General features: G+C 42.4%; 1 protein-coding gene across 1 annotated transcript in view; it reads left to right on the plus strand.

Moving 5' to 3' along the window:
• LOC109919125 (adhesion G protein-coupled receptor L1-like) overlaps nt 1–11637 on the plus strand; it is a 337549-nt gene that overhangs the window by 64268 nt on the left and 261644 nt on the right. The window lies entirely within an intron of this gene.

Below are 11637 nucleotides of genomic sequence, written 5' to 3' on the forward strand. Positions count from 1 at the left end.
TGTGTGTGTGTGTGTGTGTGTGTGTGTGTGTGTGTGTGTGTGTGTGTGTTTATGTAGCCTATATATTGCAACAATTCACACAAGCTCCTTCAACAACACCTTCCAAAACTCTTAACCTCTACCATCTAGAAGGACCAAGGGCAGCAGATGTAGGGGTACACCGATCACCTGCGAGTTCTCCTCCAAGCCACTCACCATCCTGACTTTGAAATATATTGCTGTTCCTTCAGTGTTGTTGGGTAAAAATCATAGAATCCTCTCCCTAACAGCATTGTGGGTCTGTCTACAGCACATAGACTGCAGTGGTTTCAGAAGACAGCTCACCACGACCTTCTCAAGGGCAGTTAGGAATAGCAAAAAATCCTGGTCCAGCCAGCGTTGCCCACATCCTCTAAATGAGTTTAAAACGTCTCTTATGAAGATTTATCCAATTAGTTCAATTCTCTTGCTGTTGCCCAATAATCTTGCAATGTTTCTTCCCTTTTCCAGGATTTATCTGATTCTCTTTTGAAAGTTCCTTTCGAATTGGTTTCCACCATCCAGTACTTTTCTGGAGTGTAACCACTCACTGTATTAAAAAAGAAGTTACTGACAACTACTCCACATACCCAAAGGTACACTCAATACACAGCACATGCGCAAAATGATCATCAAAAGCACGAAAATCATTTTTTTAAACCGGGCAAGTAATATCTATAGTGACAAAGGAGCATGCTTTGTAAATGCTGAGTTCAGCCACTTGAACGAAAATGGGATTTGTTCACACCATTACAGTCCAAATTACCCACACTTGACTGAGATGATGGACATGGTAGTATACAGCATGCAAGATCTCAAAGACAATGAGAATAACGTGTACAGGAATCCCTTCATTTATTATAGTACTCTGATTACAGAACAGTACATCTGCTATTGGCAAATTAGCCATTGAAAAAGAATTCGTCAAGCCAGGATAATTGCTGCACACAAGGACGCCATTCAGCCCATTGTTCCAATGCATTTACTGGTTCCACATCAAAGCTAATCCACATTCTTCCCAATTTCTTGCTCATTCCCCATGTGCCTTAATTTAAATAAAAGTCTTCAAGCATTTATCCAGCTTCCAATTAATTAACGTGATTGAATTGTCATCAGTTGGATTTGTGCTAAGGATTTCAGCAGACTCTATGTATAACACAGCTCTTTACTAACCTCGCCCCATTAAAATCCCATCACAAATCCTGTTAACAATGCCTGCCCAGTGAAAGTCATCTATCACTATTTACCCTCTCCAAAACCTTTCATAATTTTCAACACTCCAGTAGATATCCTTTTAAGCTTCTCCGCTTCAGTGCAAACAAGCTTACATTTTCAAGCCCCTCATCATGAATTCTTCCTTTCAACTAGGTCATTGTCCCAGGCAAGCAAACTCTTTCCCTACTCCCGAGAAAGGGGAGGAGATACAAAGCTTGTCAGTATGCTCCAACTGTGACTTAGTTGCTATGCTGTGCACACTTATTGAGACTGCTCAGCCATTCAGTAGGACTATGGCTGATTTTACTGGAGGGCATTAAAACTCAAAGTTTGATTGGTTCCCTCGAGCTGTTTCGAACTAATCTGCACCCTTAAGCTCCCATTCATTCTGTGCTGAAATGAGAATGTGCCATTCATTTCTACAGGAATCTAGAAACAGGAGGAGGTCATTGAGTAGCCCCCACCCCCGCTCTGAGAGTCTGTTCTACCTTTCAGTTAGATTGTGGCTGACCCTGTCAGCCATGGAAACTATCCTTGGTGACCTTTCTAAAACATGCAACTTGATTTTGTTTCCTGCATGGAATTGTTTTTTACTACGTGTAGGTGAAAGAAGATCACAAAATGATGTGGATAGAATGGATAATTGGAGCCCTTTTCCCAGGAAAGAAATGTCAATCACTAGGAGACATAGGTTTAACGTAAGAGGGAGAAAGTTCAAAGGAGATGTGAGAGGCAGGATTTTTACACAGAGAGTGGTAAGTACTGGGATGTGCTGCCAGAGGAGGTGGTAGAAGTAAATAGAGTAGTAACATTTAACATCTTGACTGATACGTGAATAGGCAGGGAATAGAGGGATATGGACCTCGTAGAGGCTAAAGGTTTTTAGTTTAGAAAGGCATCATGCATTAGCACAGACTTGGTGGGCCAAAGGGCCTGTTCCTGTGCTGTACTGTTCTTTGTTCTCTGTTCTTTGAAACTCCATGACTCTTGTCAATGTCCCACCTATCGTCTGCTACATTCAGACAGTTCCCTGTCAGTGTCTCTTGTCAGCTCATTCCCTCAATGACCAAATCATTTAGTGTCTTGGGTAGGGGAAAACGGTGACATGGTAGTAATATCCAAAGACCCAGGTGAATATTCTGGGGACATGGGCTCAAATGGCAGCTGGTAGAATTTTTAATCAAGAAAATAAAATCTCAGTGGTGGTGACTATCATTGACTGTCATAAAACCCCATCCAGTTCACAAATACACTTTAGGGGAAGGAAATCTTCTATCCTTACCTATCTAGCCTATATGTGACTCCAGACCAGTATGGTTGACTCTAAAATGGCCTCTCAAGCTGCTCATTTCAGGAGTCATTAGGAATGGGCAACAGATACTGGCCTCCCAGTGACCCCCAATTCTCGTGAAAGAATAAATAGCCCAGCACAGGAATCTGGTGGCCAAGTAGATTCTCAGAAACTATAGCAGAAGCCATGCTACCACCCATCCCCACCTCACTAAAACTCACAAAATGTGGCAGGTACACCATCTGTTGTCTGAGCTGGCCACCATCTAGCCTTCCTCTCCAGGGCTGTGCACTGTGCCAACATGCAGGAGATGCCTAAGGGATTGAGGTCCCAAGTCCCAGTGGACATTATTGATCCAGAGTCTACTGGCTAACTCCGCTCACTCACTTAACTCTAACAGGGGAACTGTAGCTCTCCAGTTATTATTCATTGCTTTACTATTTGTGGCAAGTTCCTGGCATGCAATGGGTGCTTCTTGTTCTGACTTCACCAGTGCACATCGAAGTAATCCATCGCACGAAGAACCTTGAGACATTTTTGACATGACAGGGCGCCGGGTAATATAAGTGATATTATTCCAGTATGCATTGTCTGACAAATTTGTCAGAAATGAACAAGGCTTTGTCTTAAAATGACTAATGATGCCCCGTCAAGGTAAAACAGCTCAGTGTGAAGGATTGACATGACCTGGAGAGGTACAGTTCTCCACCCTTAGTGCTTGCCCATACAGCCATGTAGGAAATCCTGGTCACCAGAGTCCAGACTGAGAGAGATGCACTATCTGGTTAATTGTTAAATGTGCCTGGATCTGGGTGATGGATTGCAAACTGCTCAAGATTCATGCATTCATCCCAACAGACAGGAATGAAATATATCCTGCAATCACTCTCTGTCCCAGAGTGCAGACATTCAAATGTACTGATAATATAATTCATTAAATTGTAGCTCAGTCCCTGCTCAGAACAGATGAGCTGGTTGTTGAGCAAACTGACACTTTAATATACTTACAGCAAGCAGATTGGATATGCCCATGGAGTCCTTCCATGTTGTCATGTACTCCACATCCTTCATTATATCAGTCTCTTCAAAAACATATTCCTAGTTCACACCCTGATATTCCCCACATCCCTCACTATAACTCTCTCAATACACCTCTCACCCTCATTGTAACACTCTCATATATGCCGCACATCCCTCACTGTAACAGACCCTGATATGCCCCACAGCCCTCACTGTAACACACCCGGATATGCCCCACACCCCTCACTGTAACACTCTCTGATACACTGCATGCTCATCACTGTAATTGTGTCTGATGCATCTCACACCCCTCACTGTAGCACCCTCTGATATACCTCACACACTTCACTGTCACACTTTCTGATATACTCCACACCTCTCACTGTAATACTCTGATATACCCACACCCCTCATTGTAACAATCTCTGATATATTTCACACACCTCACTGTAACTGTGTGTGATACAATGCGTATCCCTCACTGTAACACCCTCTAATCTAAAATTATTCTTTGGTCAATTGTGATATCCGGATGTTGTCCTGAAGTGAATATATCCAAGTTTGGCACTCTCCTCAGATCCTCAAGATAGAAGGCAATTTTTATATCTATTAAACCCCAGGAGCGGAAACAAGAACCTTTCACCCTTAACCTAGATAATTGCCTCTGTTTTTCTCTGTCCATCTGCAACAATGCTTCCTGTCCTGCTGAGTATATCCAGCATTTTCGGTTTTTATTTCACATTTCCAGTTTGCCAGGTGTTTGATTTTCCAACAGGAACTCCTTACGAGCATCAGTATCCATGATATATTTTGTATTCAGGTTGTCTTCCAATTCCTATATGTTAGAAGTAATCATACCTTGCATTTGGAAAGTTTTGAACTCTTTTTTTTGTTAATAGTGCCTGGTTAGAAGATCGCTTTAAACAGATATCCTGTTATGTGTCCTTTGACTCTCTAGTGTAGTCATGAACGTGGCCCTCTGGACCACTTACACAAAATAACTAGTTCCTGGCTAATTAATTCATTGCACTTTATAGACAATACAACAACACATAATATAACAGACAACTGGTGGAATGTGTCACCATAACCCAGTGCTGCACAATCATTTTCTTACTCTGACTCAATTTCAAGACTCAATAGTTGTCATGAACACACAACAGTGTATTACAGTGAGGGGTGTGGAATATATCAGAAAGTGTGACAGTGAAGTGTGTGAGGTATATCAGAGGGTGCTACAGTGAGGGGTGTGAGATGTATCAGACACAATTACAGTGATGAGCGTGCAGTGTATCAGAGAGTGTTACAGTGAGGGGTGTGGAGCATATCAGGGTGTGTTACAGTGAGGGGTGTGGGGCATATATGAGAACTTTAAGATCAGGAAGAGGGGTTTGTGGTATTTAATCCGCAGGGATTTGTACAATCTTACCTACCTGCTGTTTCATTTGGTGCAGGAATCTGGCCTCAAAAGTCAACCAATTAGGCCATGTGCCCACTATTTTAAAACAACACACAGATTTAAAAGGGCTTTGCAGTTGTTAACAGTACGTTGGAGCTCCATTAAAGTGATTGCTGCTTCCGAGCTCATGATCTCAGACTTCCGAGGGGTTCACACCCTTCAGTTTGGGAAGCATTGCCTCACCCTGTCAAACTGAGCTGATATCCAGGTATACAGCCACTGAAGCAAAAACCTGCTTCCCTAAAATCCAGATCCCATCAGCAGCAAACACAAAATACAGAATAAAACCATGGTAGGACCACAGAAGCAGAGCATTCAGTCTTTTGAGACGAACCTGTCATTCAGTTAAATCATGGCTGATTTGTACCCCAATTCCATTTCTTCACTTTTGCTCCTTTGGCAGTTTACCCAACAATAATCATATCAGTCTCATTTTTCAAGAACATTTGTTCCAAATTTCCATTGTTTGAAGTATGAGAAAAGCCTTTCCTGATTTTGTTCCTCATTGACCTCACCCTTGATTGTGAAATGATACTTTTGTGGGTTCGGATTTCCCCGGCAGAGGAGTTGATCTACTACCTGAACTGCAGGGAGTGCCACTTCGCAGCTGCCTTGGCGCATGTGCTGGACAGCTTGAGGTACCCTGGTCAACCTGGTGTTAGGCTGAAACATTGACGAAACATTACCAATGTCCAGAAGCAAGGTGAGGTTGTTAGAATCACAAGCCAAGGCTGTGTGGCTCTACTTATTCCATGCCACATATCACACGTAGATTCCCAAGCTGCTGCAGGTATTTGTTAATCCAGTAGGGGTATGATTACATAATGGTAATGTTGCCAGGCTGACAAACTAATAAGGTAATGGTTCTGAAATAGTTATTGTGGAAGTTGCATTAGCTGCACTTCGTCTGGTGATTTCACACTACCTTTGTGTGGGGAAATGAATATTCTTGCACTGTTAGTTGTCATTAAGGTTAACTAGTTAATGCTAATTGCTCCAATTGCTGTAACCCAATAATCTACACCTTGTCATGGAAGCAAATGCCTCTTCTTGTTAAGACTCTTGAGTGGGCTTCTGTCTACCATTGATTATTAGATAGGTTCTTAGACTCAGCATAGAAAGCAGAATTGGCTTTAGAGACTGATGGGCACTGCAGGGGCTTGAGTGCATTGTCATCCTTGGCGCCAATCACCTAATCAGAGCCAGTTTGACTCAATTTTGGTTTGAAAGAATAGAAATGAAAATTACCTTTAGGGATTGGTGGGCAGGGGTTGGGGTTATGTTGTTTTGATTTGATTTTGACACATTTCCTCTCCAGTTCTGTAACTTTCTCTTGACCATTCATTTTGTTTTTATTGCAATTCCCCAGGGATTGTCTAACCTGATTAAAGTTTTATGTAAAACAAGTAGAAGGGAGGATTGGTGGCAATGAACTAGCACAACCATAAGTCATCAAATGATATGTAATGGCTGAACTAATAATTTAAAGATGAGCATTCGAATCATATCACAACGGCTTAGGAGTTTAAATTCAGTTATATAACTAACAATAGAATTAAAATATGTGTAGCACCTTTTGCAGACAAAATATTCCAAGGTATTGCACAGGAACAGTACAACAAAATATGGCATTGACTCGCTTAGGGAGATATTAGGTCAAATGGCCAAAGGCATAGGTTTTAAAGAGCATCTTAAAGACGAAAAGAGAGCTGAAGAGGAATTTTTTTAAAACATGTATATTAATTAGAACTATAAGAAACCATTCTGGCCCGCCAATAATGACTACCACCTTGAATTGGCCAGGCCTGTGTATTGTTCCATTGTTTATTCTTTTCTTGGATGTGGGCCTCATTGGCAAGATCAGCATTTGTTACCCTTATCAGCCATTTCAGAGCTAACCACATTGCTGTGTGTCTGGAGTCACACGTAGGCCAGAATGAGTAATTCCTTCTCTGAAGAGGTTATAGTGAACCAATGGATACTTACAACAATTGATGATCGAGACTAGATTTTATCTTGCAATTTTGTTCATTGAATTTGAATTTTACCAGCTGCTGTGATGGGATTTGAACCCCTTGCCCCCAAGACCTTTAACCTTTAATCCAGAAGATTGCTAGCCCAGTGATGTTACAACTACACCACCACCTTGCCTGACATGACCTACTAAGACAGCTTCAGAGAAGTTCCTGTTTTTGAAGAGTTGTTAGGCCAGAGAATGCTTTGCCGCAGGAGTGTGGTGTGGTATCATATCAAAGCCATGATATTTTGTCAGGAAGAGGAGTAAATATTCAAAGCAAGGTTTAAGGACTAGATTTGGATTGCTCTCTAGCAAAGAACCAACACAGAACTGATGTTGAATGGCCTCCCTCTGTCGTCTAAATTTTCACCGTTGTACAGTAAGAATCGAGTAGGAACAATATTGACCAAGCTGTTCTTTGTATGTGAGGTATGTAATAGCACTTTATAGATCAATGGAATATTCATGAAAAGTAATGGAAATGGCTGGTGAAGCTCAGCAGGTCTGGAAGCATCTGTGGAGAGAAATCAGAGTTAATGTTTCGGGCCCAGCGACCCTTCCTCAATTCTAATGCTGCCAGACTTGCTGAGCTTTTTCAGCAATTTCTGTTTTCGTTTCTGATTTCCGGCATCCACAGTTCTTTCGGTTTTTATTCGTGAAGAATGGTTGTAGTGTAATGAGAATGAAGATGATAATAAGATGGTACTGCCTATTTGAATGAAGGCTCTGTTTCTGTGCTATATGACTCTATGGTGTAACTGTGAAATCAGTGATCGTGAGCAAGAGACTGTGAAGAAAGAATGGAATAGTCTGTATCAGTAAGAGACATATTCATAGACAGCAGTGCTCTGTACAGTAGAGTTTGTGGAAATCTAATAGAGTTAGATACAGTCACTTGTAGGTAAAGGGGAAATCATTGCAGGCCACAAACTACCAGTGGAGACAAAGTGGTCATCTCTGCAATAAGCAGAATAGAACCTTGAGCCACAAGGCAACTCAGGCTAGTAGCACACAATTTAAAAGGTCCACCACTGTAATATACACTGTTCTTGTCTTTTATATGTCTGCTCAAGTGTGGTCCATCACACTTTCAAGGAAAGATTAAATAAAGTTGTGATAATTCTTTTTGCCTGATTTGTTTTATTCTAATTCAATAATGTTCACAGCCATTGTCTTGATTTCACTCTCTATTCCAATTTTAAGAAGTTTTGCATTAGTGTTCAAACCTTTAAGAAACGGCCAAGCTAAGAGTCCAAACTGAATGAAATTAACACCACAGCAGGCAAAATGACTTCCATTGTCTGACACTTCCTGAGATACATAACGTAAACTGTTCTTCAACATATTACCTCCTCAGACCTTGTGCACATTATGGATATGCTCCAGGAATTACTGAGCTCAGTTTAGGAATAGTGATAGGCTTTATCTCATTGGCAGCTCAAAATGCTTCCCTCAAGTACAGGCTGCAGTGATACATTCACAAAGCGGAAGGAGGGTGCCCATTCATGGTGTTAACCTGGGCTCAGTCAGAGTTCGAAGAGATTGTATGCAGTATTTTAAATGACTGCTCATCCCAAGATGCTGTGCAGGAGCACCATCAGACAAGGTCTGACACTAAATCACACGAGGGCAAAAGAAAGGCAGGTTTTACAAAGCATCTTTAAGAAGGAAAGAAACCAGGAGAGATTCCGAAAAGGAATTCCAGACTTGGAGGCCTGTTAAAACTAAAGTCATCAAGACTAGGACAGAGGGAATCAATGATGTGTAATGAAGAGGCCACAGTTGGACAGGCCACAGTTGTATTTGTGGAGGTTGGGGGTGGAAGAAGGTCACACAAATATAAAGAAAGGGGGTGAGATCAGGGAGAAACTTTGAGAATTTTAAATTCAAGCACATGGAGTTTTGCAGATGCAGCTCCTTAAGTGTCCCACAATGACAGGCCCTGTAGTTTTGTGCTGTTTGTCAGCTTCAGTTCTATGTCCGTGACTCTGCTCCACTTGTATCCTATTCCGGAAATTAACCTCTTCCTGCATGTGAGTCTGAACTCTTGAAAATCAGATGGACCTCCCATTGTTTTTGACTTCTGCAAAGACATTGCGAAGGCCAAAAAAAACTTTAGATGCTGGAAATCTGAAACAAAAATAGAAAACGTTGGAGGAACACAAAAGGTCAGGCAGCATCAGTGCTAACATTTCAGGTCTCTGATTGTCATCAAAACTTCTTTGATTCTTTTAATTACAAAGACCCCTTCCTAAGCTTTGTGCATGTACAGATTAATTTAAATCCAAGGTTATGTATGCATGATCTCAGCTGACATACCCGGTGTTGTAGTGAGGGAATGCTGTACTGTTAGGGGGGCCATTTCGAAGTTAATATTGTAATCCCTGTTCCTGTCTACTGTTTAGGTGGATGTAAAGGTTTCTACAGCACTGTTTGAAGAAGAGAAATGTGTTATCCCTTGATAATATTTATCCTTGAATCAATGGCACCAGTTATGCTGTGGCCCAATGGGATTAGAATATTTAGGTGTAACACAGTGTGGAGCTGGATGAACACAGCAGGCCAGGTAGCATCAGAGGAGCAGGCAAACTGACGTTTCAGGTCGGGACCCTTCTTCAGAAATCAGAATATTTCGGTGGTTGTTTTTGACCAGTGCAGACTTGATGGACGGAAGGGCCTCTTTGTGCACTGTAGACCTCTATGACTCATTACCATACAGCTGTTCATGGAGTTTGCTGTGTGCAAAGTGGCTGTCATATTTCCTGCATTATGACAGTGACTACACTTAAGCAGTCCTGCAGGTTACAGCACTTCAAATACATTGATGCTATGCTTCTGATTGTTGGAGATTAACTATCACAGTACCAGGACATTGATGCAGGAGTTCTTCGGGTTAGTGTCCTGCTCCCAACCATCTTAATCTGCTTCATCAGTGCCCTTCTCTTCATCAGAAGGCCAGAAGTGAGGATATTCACTGGTGATTGCACAGTGTCTAAACCATTCAGCACCCCTCATGTACTGAAGCAATCCATTATCGGTGGCATGATGGCTCAGTGTTTAGCACTGCTAACTCACAGAGCCAGAGTCCCGGGTTCGATTCCAGCCTTCAGCAACTGTCTGTCTGGAGTTTGCACATTCTCCCTGTGTGCATTTCCTCCGGGTGCCCTGGCTTCCTCCTACAGTCCAAAGATGTGCAGGTTAGGTGGATCAGCCATGCTAAGTTGCCCATAATGTCGAGGGATGTGCAGGCTAAGTGGATTAATCATGGGAAATGCAGGGTTACAGGGATAGGGTTGGGGGGGGGATGCACTTCAGAGGGTCAATGTGGACTTGATGGGCTGAATGCCCTGCTTCCACACTGTAGGGATTCTATGCTTGCATGTTGCAATGGCTGAACCACGTTCAGCATTGGGCTAACGAGTGGCAGGCAACATTCATGCTCTACAAGTGTCAGGCAATGACCATTTTGAACAAAAGAAAATCTAGCTATTGCCTCTTGCACTCAGTAGTATCACTGTCACAGAATCCACCACTGTCAATTTCCTGGAAGTTGCTGTTAACCAGAAACTGAACGGTAGCAGTCATATAAATGCTGTGACTGGGAATTCTACAGCAAGTAATTCACTCTCTGACTTCCCAAAGCCTGTCCACCATCTACAAGGCTGAAGTCAGGAGTGTGATGGAATACTCCCCACTTGCCTGGATGGGTGCAGCTCCAACAACATTCAAGAAGCTTGACTCCAGCCAGGACAAAGCAGCCCGCTTGGTTGGCACCACATCCAGAAACATCGATTCCCTCCACCACGGATGCTCAGTAGGAGCAGTGTGCACCGTCTATGAGATGCACTACAGAAATGCATCAGTGCTCCTTAGACAGCACCTCCATGGGAACACCATTACCAGCAAGTTTCCCACCAAGCCACAGACCATCCTGTCTTGCCACTATAGTGCTGTTCCTTCAGACTGATTGGGTCAAGAATTGAAAGCTGCCTCCCTTGCAGCACTCCAGGGACTGCAGCAGTTCAAGAAGACAACTCATCACCACCTTCTCAAGGACAATTAGAGATAGTCAGTAGCCCAGCCAGCAACACCCACATCCTGCAGATGAATAAAACAGTTTTTAATACAAACTTCTGTCAGAATGTCTAAGTACAGAATTCTGTATAACAGTGTATAAATGATATGGACTGCAGTGGTGCAAGAAAATACAATGTTAGGCTGAAAGTACTAAATGGGTTCTTTAAGGTCTGAATGAATGCAAAAAGACACGTGCAGTTTAATATCAAGTAAATTTATTAGCTTAATCAGGGTGACCTTATAAAGGTTTATAAAATCATGAGGGGCATGGCAAGGGCGAATAGCCAAGGTCGTCGTCCTAGGGTGGGGAGTCCGAAACTAGAGGGGCATAGGTTTAAGGTGAGGGGGGAAAAGACTTAAAAGGGACCTGAGGGATAACTTTTTTCACACAGAGTGTAGTGCGTGTATCGAATGAGCTGCTGGAGGAAGTAAGGTATAATTATGACATCTAAAAGGCATCCGCATGGGTACATGAATAGAGATAGTAGGAACTGCAGATGCTGGAAAATCTGAGACAACAAGGTGTAGAGCTGGATGAAC

Source organism: Rhincodon typus, chromosome 38 (assembly GCF_021869965.1).
Source record: "Rhincodon typus isolate 14 chromosome 38, sRhiTyp1.1, whole genome shotgun sequence".
Taxonomy (NCBI): domain Eukaryota; kingdom Metazoa; phylum Chordata; class Chondrichthyes; order Orectolobiformes; family Rhincodontidae; genus Rhincodon; species Rhincodon typus.